Here is an 18150-nt window from a genome sequence, read left to right as displayed (position 1 = left end):
GCTCCAAGGGCAATGTACAACCTGATTTTCTCTAATGTAAAAATTTACCAGATTGCTATCAAATATAAGTACTCAAATGTTGGGGAAAAAACCACCAAACCAAGAACCTAAAATGAATGATCTCCTATGACAACGTGACTTGCTTAGTGGGTGTGGGAAAGGCTGTGGATGTCATCTACCTGGACTTCAGTAAAGCCTTTGACACAGTTTTCCACAACATTCTCCTAGAGACACTGACTTTCCCTGGTGTGGAATGGTGTAAAATCACTGGGTAAAAAACTGCATGGATGGCCAGGCCCAGGATGTGGGTGAACAGAGTTGCATCCAGCTGGCAGCAAGTCACAAGTGTGGTTGCCAAGGGCTCAGTGTTGGGCCCAGTCCTGTTCAATACCTTTATCAATGATCAGGGATTGAATGCACCCTCAGTAAGTTTGCAGATGACACTATGTTAGTTAGGAGTGCTGATTTGCAGGAGGGCAGGAAGGCTCTGCAGAGGGATCTGGATAGGCTGGATCCATAGTCAGCCTTGTACATTCAATAAGGCAAAGTGCTGGATCCCATGCTTCCCCTGCAGTGCTACAGGCTGGGGGATGAGTAAGTGGGAAGCAGCTTAGAGGAAAAGGACCTGGGAGTGCTGGCCAACACAGCTGAACATGAGCCAGCAGTGTGCCCAGGTGGCTGGGAAGGCCAATGGCATCCTGGACTGTATCAGAAATAGTGTGGCCAGCAGGACTGGGACAGTGATCATCACAGATGAGGCTGCACCTCGAGTACTCTGTTCAGTCTAGCAAAGAAATTGAGGCACAGAAGTCCAGAGAAAGGCAATGAGGCTGGTGAAGGGTCTGGAGCACAAGTCTTATGCGGAGTGGCTGAGGGACCTGGGGTTGTTGAACCAGAAGAAAAGGAGGCCCAGAGGGAAGCTTATTGCTCTCTACAGAGCTTGGAAAGAGGTTTTAGCCAAATGGGTGCAGCCTCTTCTCCTGGCTAACCAATGGCAGGATGGGAGGATTAAGAAAAATTGCTTCACAGAAAGGATGGTCAAACATTAAAACAGAGGGCCCAGTGAAGCAGTGGATTCACACCCCCACCCCCAGAATCTTCCAAAAGTGTGAGAACATCACTTCAGGGGATGATTTAGTGGTTAAAATGGTGGCAGTGCTAGATTGATGTTGGACTTGTTCTTTTCATCATCAACAATTCTGTGATCCTATGATTCTATAATTTTAATGATAAAGTCAGTATACAAATTATGTACCATTGATCTTTACTAACCTACTTTCAAAGATAATATGAATTTTCTTTGTAAATTATGTGGTTTTAACACTTAAGCTTGAAATCTACCCAGTGATTTAATGCAATATTGTGCAAAGTACACTGTAATCAGTTTGAAAAAAATTCAGCCTTGAATTTTATTATAAGCCAGAATTTGCATATTATTTAATCCAAAAGAGCTTTTCTTTTGGATGAAGTAGATAACTGTAAGGTCTTTTTTTTTTTTCAATTAATTATTAAGAAAAATATTTATAGGGTTTCACAAAGCTTATATACCAAAGTTTCCTAGCTTCCAGATGTGTAGGCACAGAATTATAATTTTGTATCATCTCTAATGATGATGTATCCCTGACATATAGTGATAATATGTACTCTTAATAGCTTTGCTATTAAGAGATCTTAAAATATTGTCATAATTTGTTGTTCTTTCTGTGATAGTCATGGAGAGCTGAAGCTGAATAGAACCTTAAAATTTGCAATGATAGTAAAAATTACTTTTTCCTGCATCATACAAGATTGCTACTATTTGATACCCCTCACACTATGAAACAGCCTTCAGTAAACATTAGAGCCATTTGGTAAAACTGTTTCCCACATGATTTTTTAATTCATAGCTAGAAATTATTATTAGTCCTTGAAAGCAATTTTTCTATCCATTTCAAGTACAGATGGAGACGACTGCTGAAAAAAACATGGAGCTAATATATATTAGGTATGTATAATTTCTTTAAAATCATTTAAATAATTTAAAGTGGGGTTTGTATTTATAAAATTACAAATTCAGCAAGTTCCTAAATTTTATATGATACGACTGTAAAACAATATATATTATTATAAGACTAAAAGGGTCTTCCATCATAGAAAGACGGAAAGTGTATTTAATAAACCTTATTTTACTGATTATATTCACTTATGTACAAAGACAAAACTCGCCAGGATATTTATGTACAAAATTTCCATTTCTCTTGGATAAGGTTTTAGTGAAATACTTGTTTTTTCTCTTTTCTTAGAAGCTTTAACCAATTAATTTTTACAGGGCATAACTAGACACATCTCCTATATTATGTTGAAATATTTTGGGGTTTCTTGGAAGTGCATAAATGGTGACAAAATGACCAAAAACCAAGGTGAAATTTTCATGTACACATACATTTTAAAATGTGCATCTGCAAGTTAATTCAGTAGTAGTCATCAGTTTAAGAAAGGGACAAGAGAAATTTCGGTGCACTGGATAAAATAATAAACCATTACCTCTTACAGGACAAAAAAAAATAGTAGTTAAAATTCATTGTGTGCTTTGATAATAAGTATTTTTTTTCCATTAAAAGACATTAGCATTAATATTTCTATCCATAGACAATGTAAATAAAAGCATTTGGGTGTGTGACAGCTGTGCCTGCTAGATAAGAGAAGCATTGTGAAACAGTGGAGAAATAATTTTCCTGTGACTTATTTATATTCATCACTGCTATAAAAATGAAGGAGAGGGGAGGAAAATCAATCCCAGCATCTGGATGGAAAAGCTAAATAATTATTTTGTGAACATTGTGATTTGAGTGGTGACACCTTTATTCTGGTTCATTTCCCACATTTTTAAGATACTAATCAACACAGTGAAGAACTTTGAAGTGGCTCTGAAATGTATTTCTTTCTCAGATTTCCTGTGTTGTAGGACAGCTGAGCAGATGCTAAAAGCTCTTCTGTGTCTGCTGTGTCTGATGACACATAGAGGCCAAAAGGTTTTTTGACATATAGCTTGACTGAAATTCACAACCATCTAATAATCTCCTCTCTGTCAAAGAGGGGGTGACTAGTTCCCTTTAGGAAATAAAAAAGTCTTATTTTATGGATATAGTGTAATGCACTGCCTCACACTTCTGAAACCTTCTCTAGGTTGTAGGTAGCTCTCCTAAAAAGTACTGCATATTTTACATATCAAAATATCAAATTGTGAATTCACTGGAACTTATAGTTTATAGTTCAAATCTCTTCCACTTCCCAAATCCTGTAGCGACCTGTTATATAAAAGAAAAAAGGTCTTCATTTTAATAACATTGCAGTGATCAAATATAAAATAGTATATTCTTCTGAAAGAAAATGGGCTTGATTTCTTAGAAATACCTTGTGCTGAATTCCTTATGTCTGAGAAACTGATACAAAATTTGTTTTCAATAGTACAAAATTATTACTCTCAAAATTCAATTTTGCACATAAATTTGCTATAATTTATCATTATCTTCTCATGTACACTTCAGTGATCTCAACAAGAATGTTTACACTCTCATAAATCCATGTATACATTTTGGGTTAGGAAAACTAATTGTGTGCTCTAAAAGCAGCAGATGGTCACAAATTCACTATGGAAAAAGTGAGTTCTAGTGTCATCAGTAGAAATGAACTCTACCAACCAACCAAGTAATGTGGTCTACAACCTTCTTGTCCCCTCTGCAGATCCCAGCTTAAAATATTATTCCTCCTATGAAGACAGGCTCACAGAGCTGGGGTTGTTCAGCCTGGACAAGAGGAGGCTCCAGGGAGGCTTACAGCAGCCTTCCAGAACCTTCCGGGGAAAGCTGGAGGGGACCTTTTATAAGGCCACGTAGTGACAGGACAAGAGATAATGCCTTTAAATTGAAAGAGGGCAAGTTTACATTAGTTATACAGAAGAAATTCTTTACTGTGAAGGTGATGAGACACTGGAACACGTTGTCCAGAGAAGTTATGAATGTTCCATTCTTGGAAGTGTTCAAGGCCACGTTGCATGGGGCTTCAAGAAAGCTGGTCTGCTAGAAGGTTTTGCTGACCATGCCAGGGGATTGGAACTAGATGATCTTTAAAGTCCCTTCCAACCCAAACCATTCTGTGCTTATATGATGACTCTCAGGGAAGCAATTTATTGTTCTTTCAACTGAGAAGAGACAAGGGGCTATCTGAGGCTCTCAATATAAAGGCAGAAAAAGAAAATATTGAGATAAAGAAAAAAAAAGTAGTAGATTCAACAAAAAATTGTTTCATAGGACTTTGAATAACAATGTAGGAAGATGCTAAACAAATATATTATCCTCTGCATTCCCAAATAGAGCTGATAATTTCAGAATAATTTCCTTGAGGGCAAAAGCTCTTTTAAATTCACTATATGAACTGAAAATTATTTGCAAAGGTTTATATATAATGTAATTAGCAACTATGGATAACTACATATTTTAAATCAAATGCTAAGCACACATTTTATGATTACCACATGGTCTATACCATAATCCAAATATTTCCTTCCCAGCTCTTTATTCTTCCCTTTTTTATCCTCTTTCCCACTTGCTGGTGCTCATTAGATCTTCTTGTTGCCTGATCTTAGCAGCTCCTCTATCATGAAGTCCCTGTGCTCAGCTTTCATCCGTACCCTATGCCTGGCACTCTTTATTTAGTCCCAAATAAACCCCTATCAGACCAGTGCTCTCAGAGTGACTGTCCAGCCTCTCTAACCTGTGCTTAGGGTGCAGCAAATCCATTGGCTCATCTCATCTACAGTCTTCATGCCAGCCTTCAGCCTGGGAGGGCAGGCTCTGAAGAGCTCTTCTCGCACCCTTCCAAACGCTCCTCTGTGTGTGTCTGTGCACACATGTATGCAAGCACACACACAAACAAGAAACAGAAGTTCTGGAATAGGAGTATGTTGCAATAAACAATTCTCTCAAACAACAAATACTGACTTCTTTCCATCCCTGCAAGCTTCCACTATTGGTAAGAGTAGCATGAAACAAGCAGTTATGGGGTGTGCACATAGTTTCCTGTCATTGATGGCAGACTTTGAATGTGGCACAAGCTGACAGATACGTGCACAGAACAAAACAAGATGTGCCACATAGTTTTGGTTCACCAAAGTTCAATGTATTTTTTTTTCCTCTGTTGCTGAGAGAAGCTATTTTGAGATGCAAAAGAGAAGGCATATGTTTATGGGTGTTTTGTTTAGAAAATGTGACATGCCTTAAGAATGTTTGTCAATTCTAACATGTTTTTCTCCCACATGCTGGTGATTGGTGGCTGTAGCTGAAGAAAATTTCTAGTCATGGTTGCTAAAATTGATACTCTTAGGACATACAGAGACAGTGGAAGAGTCAATGTGTACATTTTGGTGAGAATTTCTCCAACAGTAGGCCTATCAACATTTTCTCCAGTTTATTTAAAGTCTGGGTTTGGTATCATTATGTCATTTCATCCTACTCCCTCCATCCTCCCTCTCCCTACCACCCCCTCAACCACCACTGAAGGTAGTTGCTCCTAAATGTGTATGTAAAGCCATCTTTTGAAAAAAAATGTATCTGCAAGCAGACAGCCTGCAGCACAAGAAGTAAAGAATTGTAGACTAAGATGTTTTCACCATTTCACCGAGCATAGAATAGCTTAGAGAAAATTGTTTAGGTGAGATTAGAGTCATTCCACATTTACAAAAATCTGAAATTATTTTGCAGGCCAGCCCTGCATGGTGTGCCTGTGATAAGCCCAGTAAGAACTAGGCAGCAAACTGATAGGTCAATAGATAGATTATGAAACTCTTTTACTGTTATATGGATGCTTCTTATTTTCTCCAGAAAGCAGAGCTTTCAGACATAACATTACTGACTAATCAGTATCTCCATATGGAGAAGAAATTTAAAAGAAAAAATGATGTTGATAGGAAAAATAATTTGAAATGTGTACATATATATGTATAAATGAGTATATGTAAGTACATATGCAATGGAAAAAAGAGGTGTCTGGAAATTCTGGAAAAGATCTATATGCAGCAACTCATCAGATAGAAGTTTTTCACTTGAATTGGCAGCAAAATGAATGTCATCATGATATAGAATAAAGAAGCAATATTTTCTCTAAGTTTCTTTTTCAGCTGCATCTGGAACATCTTATCAGGTTAGGATATATGAGCAAGAAGAACAGTCAAGTTGCTTGGAATTCAAAAATAATAACATTTTTAAAAAGCAGGTAAAGAAATTTAAAAAATAGCTAACACTTTAAATGTCAGCCCTGGAGTGATGTGCTGGGCTTGTAACCCCTTATGTGAAGATGAATCCCCCATCAATAAAACGTTCGATTAACAAAAATGGTCAATTTTACATCCCAATGATCATCTTTTTAAAATAATTTTTTTTACTTGTGGATTACCTCATGCATTGAAATCAGATATGGTTTAGGCCATGTCTCAGGTGACAGCTCTGGGGGCTGTGAGGCAGGTAATGCGAGGAGAAGAGTGTGGTGTAAGATGTGTGCTTTTCCATTTTTTTAACTTCTGTCTTACTGGTTCTTTGGGAGATGTGAAAGGGTGTTTAATGCAAATCAAAACAAAGTGATTCCTAAATAAAAATTTCTAAATGCTTCCAGATTCATAGCACATCAAAAATAATAGCACTATTTCTGTTTTCTTTGTTTTTATGATTTCAGGAAGGACTGTGAGAACACATAATCAGTAAGTGAATGTCAGATAAACCTAAGAATGCATCACTTTATGTATAATGCTAACTCTAAAGAGATATCAAGGCATACAAGAAGAAAAATCTGTTTAGAACGCCTGTCTTCATGTTCAAATTGAACTGAAATAAATCGTACAATCTGCTTTAATATATATTTTTGTTAATGTTTTATCAATAAAAAAGTAGTAGAAAACTATTAGGCATTCATCGAAGCCTTTTTTTCCAAGTTAAAAGTCTAAACACAAGACAATATATAGGTAAAAATGACTGATAAATAAAAATTCTAAATACTAGGTATCTTTGAGCATCAAGCTAATTCAAATTAAGCTATCAGTTAATGGCAGCTAACTTTCCAGAAATTAAAGTATTCTCATGTTGTTGCCACTGATTAAAAGTTGACAAGATAAAATGACATGAGAATATAGCAGGGACTCTTTAGTCATAATGAACTGGGATTGTTGCATTGCATAAATAGCTTTTAAAATAAGTTAGTGTTATGCCTGCTCATCAGAGTTTAATTAAATCATGTGGTATTATGAAGAAACTGGAGAGCATTTAATTTAATATAAGATGTACAGACTAGATTGACAGGTAATTCCTGTTAAAAATTACAGCATATGTCTATCACCATATTATGGGATACTAGACTGTAGCTGGAAGAGCAGTTTGTTGAATGGGGAATTTCAGAGTATCTATAAATTTGTTACAGATGAAACCAGCATTCAAGCACACTATTGTCTCAAGTCATTCTTACCCAAAGCACCACCAAAATAATTTGTCCTGTGTCACAGGTGAGCTATTCAGACACCGTTATAAAAGGCATGGTTGCCACAGCCCACCAAGAGCTGTATTTATAAGTTAATTACAAATTCCTGGCCAGAAATAAAAAAAAAAATTGCTGCACTAGGCTATAGGGCTACACTATGCCAGGGCAATCCTTTAAAAATCTGCTATTTATGTGCATTTGTGTGCATTCATATATTCATACTTATGGACAATAATTAGGTTCAGCTCTGCTTACAGTGATACTCTTCCTCAAATACAGGAGTGTCATAACAACCTGTATATAGAAAACAAAAAAGAAAGGGATCAAATGTATCTTGTTTTTATGCACACAGTGAAAAAGAATGGATAGTAATTTTTTCCCTGGTATCAGTATTTTTTCCCTGATATTGCACTAAAGAAAATAAAATTAAAAGCAATGGAAGGGTTTTGTTATGACCACATGTGTAAAATTGAGTGGTAATAAGTAAAACAGAGAATTTGACCTTCACCTTCCACACTTCACTGGGATCCATGTTAAATTTTTATTAGAAGGGAAGATGAGCTTTGTGGGGAAAATAATTCTTTGTATCTTACTGTTAAAAAAAAAATTGGAAAACTCTACTGGCAATGCATAAATTTAGAGAAAAGTGAAATCTCTAACTTTTGTTTCATGTTAAGAGCTCTCTCTAAACTGTAGCTGAATTCAGATTGCCTATTATCTTGCCACATTAAAAATCTAAGTAATTATATGTTCTTTTGTGTAACCATCTTATGAGCTTACTTTCATGACTTTTTCCAATAAACTAGCATAATCTCACTGAAGAAAGAGAAAGTCACATGTAAATCTCATTGTACTATTGCAAAAGGCATACACATCCCTACCTCCACCCACTGTTCATTTAGAATTCAGCTTTCACTGAAGTGCGGGATTATTTTTCTATTGACTTCTGTTGACTTCCTGTGTGCATGAAGCTCATAAAACCTCTGGCCTGGTTTATAATTGCATTTCAACTGTTATTCTGATTTTCAATCTTTCTTTGAAATACTTTTATCTTGGCAGAGATTTGTCTAACTTCCTCTCTGCTACTCAAGCTTGCTTTGGGAATTATATTAAATGTATAACCTTTGAAAAATATATTGAGATTAACAAGTGCTGCAAGTATTTAATAAATGTTCTCTTAGAACCATAAAGCATTGGTTTTTTTCAAGCTGTCAAGCAGAGAGACAGCTATTACCATGAATAATAGATAGAGTTTTGAGATAATTTATATTAAAAAATAAATCCTGTATCTGTAAGACTTGTTGTTGCAGAGAATGTCAAAACCAAATTAACTTAGTACCACTCTGGACCTGAAAATAACAGCTATTCAAAGAATATTTGTTAAATTATTTACTTGACAAACTCTGTATTTTTTTCCCTTCCAAAAAAACCTCAGGATTTTTTATCTCTGTCTACGTTCTCAAAACACTAAAGTTTCTGTCCTGGTTCTGGACAGGACAGGTTTATTTTTAGCCAGGAGAGGGCATGACCAGGGCCCTGAGGTTGTTCTATACCACCACATGTCATTGCCAGGGATGGATGGGGGACTCTCCTCTGGGGAAAAGGGAGTCTTTCCAGTCAAGAAAACATGGCAGAGGGAGAAGCCTGATATTGTTCATTGCTGGGGGCTTTTCATGTAAATAGTTTATTTTTTTATGCCTTTTATTACTCATATTGCTTTTGTTATTGTTCTTTTTCTTATCTCATTGTCGTTTAAAGTAAGTTGTTCTTATTTCAACCCATGATCTTTGCCTTTTGTGCCTCCATTAGGAGAGGGGAGGAGAAGCAGCACCTGATTTCAGCAAGAGTACTAAAATTGAATAATACCGTTCCTAAACCACGACAGTTTCCTCAGTATTAGAGACCATTATGTCTATTTAAATGTCTGGAGCAATGGACATAAATGTGTTATTTGTGCTACAGAGCAAGATTAAAGCTGATTACAGATACTCAGATAGCTAAATAAAGCCTAAATGTTTATTTAAAAAACATTTTATTTGACACAAAGAGAGACACAATAGGTACTGGGGTGAAGACAGCAGTTTGTTATGTTCACAGTGCGTGTATCAGCTCCCAGCTCAAAAAGAAATGACCACAACCTCAGCATCTTTTGCCTTCATTACCATATAACTCATCTGAGGTTTTGCCCTTCAAATTTCATTGGTTATATGATTCTTTTGGACATGGAAGTCAGTGTTAATCCCTTTTGACATGAAAGTAGCTTATGGAGAATCTTAAGAAACTTCACTTAAGGAAAGAATTTTCTCTAAGAAAACTGCCTCTTAAAATAATCTCAGATGAAGGGAATAATTAAAAAGTAGTTGATGAGCTTTTGTAGATGGTGGATACAACATCTTCATATGCAATCTATATGAGTATTATAAAATCATATGAACATGTTATATCATTTATGACAAGCTATGATTTGTTATAAATGCAATTCATGACTGAAAAACTTTGGTGGGAAATAATAGGAGATATGAAAAGTATAAAGGAAAGAAAACAAAAATAATCTCCTCTGTAGTTTTAAGTATCCAGACATAGGAAATAAAGGTAATTGTTGAAAAGATGGAAAATAACTTGGAAAGAAACAAACAGAGGATAATATTGAGAAGACAAGGAAACCAGAAAATAGTAAAGCAAACTAAAGGCTGAGGACAGCAGAATACTTCACGGGAGATTGCATGGAGTATATCCATGCAATCATTTTTTCAGTATTTCAGTATGGAAGGTTTCAACAATGTGGCAGTAGTTCACAAGGTTCCTTTCTGATGTACATTTTGACATATTCTTAACTCAAAACCAGTTCATCTGACTTCAGCTATTTTCTAGTGATTGGAAGCAAGCTAGACATTTCATAAAGTCAATGAACTGCAGAAGTTTTATAGATCAGAGTTTTATTTGAGTATAAGAAAATAAGTTCAAAAGATTGTGTTCTAGAAGATTGTGCTAGACTGACTTCTCAAAATAGAGCTAAGCAGTAAGGAACAAAATCCTACAATAAGCAAAAAAGAAAAAATCATAACATACCTTTTTTTGCACTCTAATTTTGAAATTAGCAGCATTATAGAATAAATATAATAAAATTTATGATCTTAAAGTCTTTTCCAACCCAAATGATTTAATTATTTATATATAAATATTTGTAAGTGTGTATAGATGCATGCATACTCCTGAGTTTCTTTTTTTTTAGGTTCTATCTAAAGTTTCAAAATCGGGGTTATTTTCCTTTAGGTAATGTCGACAAAACTGTTTCAATATAATTATATGTATGGCTAATTTATACTTCTGAATGATAGAATGACAATAAAATATTATTCTGAAAAGGTAGGTCTGTTGAGATTGTTCTTTTGGCGTCTCACAAAAGGTGAAAAATTGAATACATTTTACCTCCATGATCTTTAGGGCAATGTTATGTCTCTTGGTACATTGTAACCTTCTTCACAAAGGATGCCCTCCAGAATTCAAGGTTTAATGAATAATAGAAGGCATTTGAATGCTAAGAATCCATTTTTTGACATACAGAAGGATATACTAAAAGCATTGCATAACATGCTCTTAGATTTTGGGATTTCATATTAGGTCAAAGCAGCAAGGAGGATTTTTTTCAGTGCAATTGGTAGTTTTCACTCAAAAAGCAAGAAATCCTTTTTACAGTCTACAGCTTCCTCATGATGGGAAGCAGAAGATCTCTTTTCTCTGTTGACTAATGATAGGACCTGAGGGAACAGCATTAAGCTGTGTCAAGGGAGGTTCACATTAAATTTAGGGAAATTCTCTTCACACAGAGGGTGTTTGGGCACTGGAAGAGGCTCCCCAGGGAAGAGGCCACAGCAGCAGCCTGACAGAGTTCAGGGAGCGTATGGACAATGTTCTCAGGCACCTGGTGTGACTCTTGGGGCTGTCCTGTGCAGCGAAAGGAGTTGGACTTGTGATCCTTGTGGGTCCCTTCCAACTCAGGATCTTCTGTGATTTGGTGACTCTCAATAAATGAAAGCGAGATTTCAAAAGAAAATTATTTGCATTAATTTTTTCCTATTTAATTTTGTTTTTTGGGTTTTTTTCACTTTGTAGTGTTACTTCTAGCATTTCTTGTAGCAAAGACTTTGGGTTTTGGTTGCACATTCTTTTCCTCTTCTTTTTTAATTAATGCAGGTAGTAAATTTTTGAGTTGTTAATATCATCCTCTATCAAAAATATTTTTTTACATTTTTTATGCCTGTTTGCTTTCCATTGTGGAACACCAAACTTGTTTTTTATGCTTCAGCATAAAACAAATGTAAACAAATAAAGGGAACCTGTCAGTACAAAGGCCTGTAAGATCCCTAATTTATATAGAATTTCCCATCTTCCTTACTGTGTCTCAGAATGATCTCTCATTATATACAGCACAGTAGTTTTGCAAAGTCCTTTTGTGCAGCTCTTAGTCACGGTGCTTGGAAGATGTAAATTAAAAAATATTTTTAAAAAAATGCTTGAAGGAAAATTATATTAAATTTGTAACAGAGCTTTATTACCATCAATAAACTCGCCTATCTGCAGTACAGATAGTTGTTGAAACTACTTGGAACAAATTACCAGCAGGCAATTAAGCTAGAAAAACAATAAGGATATGGCACGAAATAGAAAAAAAAAGTTAAGAAATTCAAATTCCCATTTAATATTTCATCCTTCCATTCTTACAGAATGCATAATATCTGTACATGGATGCTAGATCTGTCCCCCTTTTGACCTATCTGCTGACAAACTGTCCTAAAATAATCATACCTGCAATTAAATTATTCAACAGAGATGAAATAATCTGTATTTTTGTTTGCTAGAACTGCATGCTATAGCATGTTATTTTTTTAAAGCATATTATTTACCAGAAGAATAGAAATGTCAGTTTTAAAACCACGCGCAACTCCTGCATAATCACACAAGGAAAACTGAAAAGAACACTAGGGATGAAATCAAGTCAAAGGTGGCAAAAGAAGAGATCTTACAAATACTGCAAGATAATTTAGACAAATCCATATTCAAGCATACAAGGGGTTCTTCTGGAAAAATATATCTATAAATAAAACCACTGATTACACTAGAAAAAATCCTATCCAAAACCAGATGTTCAGAGTCACTTCTAAATGAAAAAATATTTTCTGAAAGAACTTTGCAAGATTAATTTTTATGCAAGCAGGAGGATTTACAATTTTTGGATTAGATTCCTAAAGTATTTCCTCCTTTGAATCTGCAGAGATTTGAGGAAAAAAATAGTAAAAGGTAGACTTGGATTGATACTCATATCTCTATTCCAGAAGTGTAAAGAATTAGGATTCCAAGGTGCAGCATGTGGTTCCATCAGTGGAAACAGCACATATCTCACTGAAATGTCAGCATGGTGTCTGGAACCAGAAGACTTGGACAGACTTTATATCTCTTTTTTGAGATTTGACCAAAGCAAATTGCCTCCTCCGAGGCATGCCTGAGTGAGTTAGGTAATTCCCTCCCTGTCCACTGAACTCCCCTGGGCTGGCAATTCAGTATTTATGCATGTACAGAATAGTCCTAACCAAGTAGAACCAGAAAAATAGGAACATAAGTCCCCTGTGAGGTGAGGCATGCTCCAAAGATGTTTAACACATACTGGCAAGTTCAGAAATGTAGAACAATTAATTTAAACTTACTTTCTGCATACAGAACCCAGAATGCTTCACTGCATTCTGGGAACATGCACTTGGATGGATACAGACAATTGCTTGTTCAAAAATCATATGTTAACTAAGTAACTCTGATTTGTTTAACCATATTTGTGCAATACTCTCTATTTGCTAAAACATGACTGAGACATTATTCCTTTTTATATAGCAGTTCAATTGTCAAAACAGTGTTTTTCAGTTTTTGTGACTGATGATTTAGATTTTTGGGAAGGAAAATAATTGCCAATATAATATTTTATTTCCTCTTTTTAAAACGCTATTTATACTGTTCCAGTGGTTTTGCATTCCAGCCTCTGATGTTAGAGCACACTAACATTCTTTTATGAGAAGATAGAAAAAAGTAGAGGTTGGAATATTTTGGAGTAAGAAATTTACATTTGTCGTCTTCTTTATAAACAGATTCAACTCATCTCCTAAAGAACACAGTTAACAGCTCAGCAGCATATGGGATGGACAACTACAGAGAATGCTCACATGTTTTACATTGAAGAATAATTTGTTAAAAGAATTCTAAGGACACGATTCAAGGCCGCTCATACCCTGTTAAGCAGCTTATGCTTATCTGTCCAATGCAGTCTTGTCAGATGCCTGTGAACCTGCTCTTCCCTGCATAGGGGAAGAGAGTGTGCATTCTGGCACACTGCTGATCTCAGTGTAACAAAAGCTTTTCAAAGAACGTGGTTTTGCTGCTTTCAGAGCATAGTTCCAGTCACAGTCCTAAGAAGATTCCATGTAGATGGACATAGATTTTCAAACCTGCATAACATTGATTAGTCTTTTCCATGTAACATCAGCGTTCACTGTGTCTTAATACTTTCCCTTCACAATTTGTTTCTAATCTTTCTTTTTCTTTTATTTTTCTGTCTAGGACACTTTTCTTTTAATATTCATGAATGGCATGGCAGACAATCCTATATCTCAATTCCTATTTTGAAGTGTAATATTAATTTCTATCACCCTTTTCAGACTCTGTCCATGACCAAAACAGCAAACAGCACAAGCACAGAAATTCATTGTAAAAAAGCCTGAAAAAGTGTCAGGAAAGTGAAACTTAATCTCAATTTAGCTCACAGAGTGAGTATTCTCTAGTGAATTGGAATATAGTTTGATACAGTTGATAGGGTCTCTGGCTACTAATCAGAAATTAATTGAGTAAGCTAATTGATTAAGATTTTTTTCAACCACTTTGTTAAATAGCTTGTAAAATGCCACAGAATATACTTCAAATACTGCAACTGACATCAAATCACATACTCAGATGAGCTGTTAAATGAAATTACTAAAATTCTGTAAGAAAGAGTGCATCCTGTTCAAAGGAATAATTTCCATTTTCAAAGGAGATGGAAAAGGAGACATGAATTAAGACAAATTCGAGTTATTTTCAGCAGATTGACTCTTATGGGAAAATATCTATCATCGTTGCTCATCGCTATTCAGCTAACTGGTTTCCATGGATTGTCATCAGCAGATGAATGAAGTTTCAGAGCACATGAAAAATAAATGTATCATTCTTCAGTACTTATCTGAGAAACACACCTATATTCTGTAGAAAGAAGGCACCAGACAACTCTGCTTCCCATAGTGTACCAGCCTCTACAAAACTTGAGAACAGGTCAAGCCCCTGCATTTATTACCCTCCTTAAGATACTGTAAGAATTTCTGAAGTACTGCAGGAGCCAGCAGTAAACATCAGGGGAGCTTAACACTGCCAGACTATCACAGAAAACCAGCCAGCCTGACTCTGATGTCAGTCTCCTTGGAAAAAATCCAGTAGAAGACAATGGAGTTGTGTTGGACATGCAGTGCTATAATTGTGATCTGAATCTCTCCTACAGAATTTAAGGGTGTCTGTTTAAATGAGATTTCAGACCTTTCTACAGGACTGACTGTTAGATGCAAATGCAAAGCTGTTTTACTGCAACAAGTGTTAATATTTATTTCAGAATCTGATAGATATTTGAAACTTTGGCACACAACTGCATTTATTCAATGACAAAATATATTTCCTAGGGTATTTTAATTAGTTATAGACATGCATAATCTGAACTTGACCATCTGATATAATGACCGTATTAAAAAAATCAATTGTTGGAACATTATTTAATATTATCCTGTCAGAACAAATTTCTCTCCTGAAAATTTTTCTGAAAATAAATTAAAGTTTAAAATTAATTAAAAGTCATATTTTGTGAAATGAAATAATTAAATGTGCAAATTAGAAGGTGAAACCCAATTATTCAAATATATTCTTTTTAAAAGGACTAATTCTATTTATGCAGTCTCTGTTCTATAGAACCTCTACTCCTTTCCAACAAAGCCATACATGAGTTGAACACAGATTTATTTGTCACATGCCTAAAACAGAAAATGTCTGTACTATTTGCTGAAATGTGTCAGTACACAGTTACTGAAGCATATCAGTGAACAGCTTGAGGTTCATCTACTTCTGTCTCAAAAGCATGTTGAAAATTAAGTCAGCATAGTTTGACAGCAATATTATCTTTACATTTGAAATTAATTAGATAAACATGAACAAATTCTAGCAGTTTAAATCAGTTAAATATACAAATGTGTAAAATAAGCTTATTACTTCAATGTATTATGAAAAACTTGTTATTTTCATTCTTGCACTAGATGAAATTCAAAGTTGCAATTAGCAGTCATCATATGACTTTTTGTACTTCAGGACCGCAAAATCCTCAGCAATTTGAGATCAAAATAACACTTGGGCACTGCAATAGTTACAGTTAGGATCAACATATAGAAGAGAGCAAAATTATCTTTGGAAAACATTTGGCATAATTTGGCTGGTACTTCTGAGCAGTAACAAAAGCTACAATAAAACTTAATTTGAACTGAATTGAGAGACAAAACATGAAAAGATAGTAATGTAGAATGTACTTGGATTTATGCCTGTGGGTTCTTTCAAAACTATGCCAATATTCATGGATACCCAAGTTTAAGAAAAGCCTTTTGCAAATGTGCTCTAAAATCAGAGGCTCTGGGGTCTCAAGAATCAATAATGTGGCCCATTCAGTCATGTGAATGCCTAATGTTTCTGTTTCTAATTTCTTTGTATTTTTATTCTCAACAAAGTTTGTTTGAAGCTCTTCTCTGTAGAAATGTTTGCATGTATTCCCCTTTCTATGTGGTGGTTGTAGCATGTGACTCTGAATTATATTTCTGAATTGCCTTTTCAGCTCAATGTATTCTTAGATACAAATATCCTTTTCTATGGCCATTGTTCTTCTGTGAAAGCTTGAACCTATATTCTGGTGTCAGAATATGAGAGAAGAACTAATGTTTCTGATGTGGAAATAAAAGAGATATATCTAATTTAAATTGTTTCCTTCCTTTCCTCCATCATTATTTTAGTCTAGTTTTTAAATTTTGTTCTGTGTGAAATAAATACAAATCCAAAATTTTCAACAAGTTCACTTTCAAAACTTAGCATATGAAAACATATGCCATGTTTTCAGATGTAGTCAGTACAGTTCCAGCAGCTAGAAGTAACACCATTCCCATTTTAACTTTCCAGTTGAAGCACTGGTGTGAGAGAACTAAAACATCCACTTCTGTCTAAAAGACAAGCTACCGTGTTTCTGCTGACTGATAACAAGGCAAAGTTTGGCCTGTCCATTATGGACACTTTCTTCCTCCTCTATGAAATTGTCATACACACTACATGTCCTAATTAGGAGTAAGAAACTTGGGCAGCAAGAGTAAATTCAAAACAGAGCATTGTTATTTGTGATGGGATAATGTAGGCAGGACTATTTTCCTCCAAAATCCTAACAAGATTCCAAACCTTATTGATTTTTCTCACCATAGGAAATAAATCTTATGCATTAATGTAGTTGAACTATCCTTAAGCTCTCCTGCAAACCCTCTGCAAAATAAACTTCCCTCTCAATTACATATACATCTAGAAATGTCTTAAAAGGTTCTCTACCCAAGTGCACAAACATTGAACAAACAGATGGAGAACACTGCTAGGATATAAAATACATCATACACTGTAAAAAGACTATGCCCTGAGAGCCTGCCAACCTAATTTAATTCCATATATACCTCCCTGTTCCTCCCTTCTGTCCAATGTTTCAGGGAAAACACAAGACTTTTCTGCCTTTGCATACTTCAGGTTTTCAAGCTATTACAAACACCATCAAAACCTTAGCCTTGTTAAGCACTAGTAAAGCAGCATGTCAGGCTTACACTAAACTAAACTTACAGTTTACTCAAAAAGTGCAATAATTCAGTAAATGCATCCATTTTAATCACTTTTATCAACAGTATTAAAATTATTCAGAATTATTAAATGGGCAGGAGAAGTTTATACCTGTTTCCTTGACCTGCCCGTTACATTTTTTCCTCTCATGTAACACAGGAAACAAGAAACTGTCAAAAAAACACTAACTGTCATTTTATCAGGAAAATTTATCTAGTATCTCTTCCCTAGTCTTGCTAGTAATAAATTAAGATATTTTAGTCTGGTCTTCTCAGAGACATTTGCCTTTTTGCATTTCACTAAGATCTTCTATTTCCCACATATATTGCCCTATTTAGTCCCAATGCTTCAAACTCTGCTGATCTTAAATGCCTCCTGGTAAAGAGAAACAGCAGTTTTACTTAGTCTGTATTCGATTTCTGCTAAAAGTCATGAAGTGTTTCACTGTGATATTTCCATATTAGTCATGTAATTTAATTTTAAATGAGAAAAAAAAATAAAATATTTAAGAAGCAATTAGCCTATTATTATTAATGAATATATATAAATTATTTGCTTTTTAATAATTATCTTCATCATATTTTATCTCAACCCACATTCTCATTTCAGAAAGTTGTAATACTAAGATATTTTTTCTGATGTTTATTGATCCAGATCCGAGCAGTTTAAGCCCAGCTGATTTTTCTG

At 35.0% G+C, this 18150-nt stretch overlaps 1 long non-coding RNA gene across 2 annotated transcripts in view; it reads left to right on the top strand.

Annotated features, from left to right (window-relative positions):
• Positions 1-16388, top strand: part of LOC143693844 (uncharacterized) — a 40739-nt gene extending 24351 nt beyond the window's left edge. For both annotated transcript variants that reach the window (XR_013181826.1, XR_013181825.1), the window contains 2 exons: positions 1936-1984; positions 13635-16388. This is a non-coding gene — a long non-coding RNA (uncharacterized LOC143693844). The remainder of the gene's footprint in view (positions 1-1935; positions 1985-13634) is intronic.
• The last annotated feature ends 1762 nt before the right edge of the window (positions 16389-18150 follow it).

The sequence above is a fragment of the Agelaius phoeniceus genome, chromosome 4, assembly GCF_051311805.1.
Source record: "Agelaius phoeniceus isolate bAgePho1 chromosome 4, bAgePho1.hap1, whole genome shotgun sequence".
Lineage (NCBI taxonomy): Eukaryota > Metazoa > Chordata > Aves > Passeriformes > Icteridae > Agelaius > Agelaius phoeniceus.
This window is presented reverse-complemented; position numbering and strand designations above follow the sequence as displayed.